This window comes from Octopus bimaculoides, chromosome 9 (genome assembly GCF_001194135.2).
Source record: "Octopus bimaculoides isolate UCB-OBI-ISO-001 chromosome 9, ASM119413v2, whole genome shotgun sequence".
Lineage (NCBI taxonomy): Eukaryota > Metazoa > Mollusca > Cephalopoda > Octopoda > Octopodidae > Octopus > Octopus bimaculoides.
The window spans coordinates 473437-476200 of record NC_068989.1 but is presented as its reverse complement, the minus strand read 5'-3'; the positions used below and the strand labels follow the sequence as shown (position 1 = coordinate 476200).

The following is a 2764-nucleotide window of genomic DNA, read 5'->3' as shown; positions in this document are numbered from 1 at the left end:
ACACACACACACACACACACACACACACACACACACACAAATAAACGAAGGGAGGATAGGAGCAAAAAGATAGTATTGATTATTGTAACCAGAACATTTATAGCAAAACATGGAAATTTATTCATTTCTTGTCAGAATTCAAATGCAGCAGGTTTTTCACTGGTGGGAAACAAGAGGCAATATATTTTATCAATTGTTTTCACTTATATTGTTTATCAATATGACCAATTCTACAACGAACTGGTTTTCATCTGGTAACATAGCTATATTTATTGATAGAACATTGCTAATAATGGATGGCTGGCTCTATGTATAAATGACATCATTTTGATTGTATGAATATAACCTGTACAAGTTTCCATTGATTTCTTACATTGGGACGTGTTTGATATTTCATTGAATCAACCTTAGTACAATTTACATTACTGATGTTCATAGAAACTAACGAGGGGATCTCAATGCAGTTGTTTGATATGCTAGAAATAGCAGTTAAGACACCCTCAAATCACACACTCTATTGCATAAATAGGAAAACTTATGTTAGATAATTGTATCCGTTGATATACAAAAATGACAGAAGTGTTATGGTGAGAAGATGCTTAAGCATAAGGACATATATAGTGAGAATGATCATACTTACATGAGGAATACCACTTCCACTGTGGACTGTTTATGATGGAAACAAAACCTTCACTTAGGTGGATGCTGAAAGCTTCACTGCATTTCAACCTCATTGAGTATGTTTTATGATCACATGTGTTCCAGCTGTGATTGTCTAATCTTTTATTCCAACATATCCAATATGTTTCTTTTTATGGCAGTGGGGTTCAAGCTGAGGGAAATTTCGCTGATATTTCTCACTCAGTTACATAGAGATTCTTTCATTAGCTCAAGCAGTGTTTTGCCCTTAACTTTAGCTGTATTTATCCCATTACAGTGTTTGGGTGAAAATGAAGTCATTGATGCCACAGCTTTTGTGACTGTCTTCACTGAATAAGGATAGGGTTTTAATATTTTAGTTCAGAAGAAGGCAGTGAGCTGCCAGAATTGTGACAGTGCCAGGCAAAACGCTTAGTGGCATTTCATCTCTCTTTATGTTCTGAGTTCAGATGCTGCTGAGGTTCACCTTACCTTTCATCCTTCAGGGGTCGATAAAATAAGTACCAGTTGAAAACTGGTGTCAATATGATCGGTTTAACTCCCCTGAAATTTCTGGCCTTGTGCCAAAATTAGAAACCAGTATTGCAGTTCTGCTGTAGATATTCGACTATTATGAAGAATGTAGCAGCAGGGCCTATGCGGATTGCAGCTTGTTGTAATAATCAAACTATGACCCTTGCATAGCCTGGAAGTTCTTTAAAAATGGTTTTTGATTATTGTGCAGCCCCTAATAATGTGAAATGCATTGTTTTGTGTTTATTGTAATAGTTTGTAGGAGAGAGATTAAAGTTTCAGACAAGACTTTCATAATCCTTTTTTAATCTATTGTCGATAGATTAGTGTTTTTTTATGTTTTAGTTCTAGATTAGACTTCATCAAATATATCTCATAGACTGTCCAGTCAAGACAATCACCTCTTTTTATATATATCAAGGACTTTATGGTCCTCTGTGTCTATTTCTTAAAATGGGAGACATGTGTGTATGTTTTGAGAGACATTAGGCTGCTATTTTCATCAGGTCAACCAATCCCATAGATGCTTTCCCATTGGCTCAACTGTTTCTTGTGTTGACCAAATATGGTGCTCTTACTGCTCTAAATATATTTGTACATTATTTTGATATTTTTTGTTTTTGTATCTTTTTTGTGGTATTGTAGGAAGCTCTTGTATTTGTACAATGTTTTTTGTAGTGTTCCTCATTTCTTTGTGTTCCAGCACAAAGGCTGTGGCCATGCTGGAGCACCACCATTATGTTTGTTGCATCCAGCTTTTTTCTCGACACTTCCTTCTTCTCGTTATGCAGCTTCTCTGCTCAGTTTTTACCACTTTTCTCCGGCAACTGGCTTAGTTCCAACCAATGAGTGCTAAGTTGATGAACGGTTAATGGGACTTGTTGGAATGAAATAATGGTCAGCACCATCAACTTTACAATGCCACCATCACCACCACCGCCAATGGCAGCAGCAGCAGCTCTCAAAAGTTAATTTCAAAAACAAAAATCAATAATTTGAATGAAGTCACTGTATTAACACATAATTGTTGGTAATTGAGTGGTTGTTGTTGTTGTTGTTGCCTTACATTTTAGCCAATGGTTGGAACTAGATTTTGGGTGTTTTTTTTCGTTTTTTTTTTTATACCCAATAATTATACCCTTTAACCAATAATTCATAGTTAATCATTTCAAAATAAAACATTGAAAATGTGTTAAAATATGAAGAGCAACAATTTACAAATGCATTGAACCATTTAACTGCAATATTTTGATAGAGATGTTACTGATGATGATGATGTTGAATCTTATCAAATCATCATCATCATCATCATCGTTTCAAGCGGACGCTAAACGATGATGATGATGATGATGATTTGATAAGATTCAACATCATCATCATCAGTAACATCTCTATCATAATCATTTCTGTCAGAACCATCCTCTCTCCACAAATCCTAAGAATCATAGAAATAAGTTCATTCTAAGAACAAGGTCTTCAATTTTGGTTCTCTTGACAAGATGTTTAGCTCATGAATTCTCTACAAATCACTGATTGTATTCTAAATTTTCTTCACATAAAACAATGACATAGTAATTGTCAAATGGAGTTC

General features: G+C 34.9%; 1 protein-coding gene across 1 annotated transcript in view; it reads left to right on the top strand.

Annotated features, from left to right (window-relative positions):
* Window positions 1-2764, top strand: part of LOC106880231 (polycystic kidney disease protein 1-like 1) — a 246725-nt gene that overhangs the window by 107988 nt on the left and 135973 nt on the right. The window lies entirely within an intron of this gene.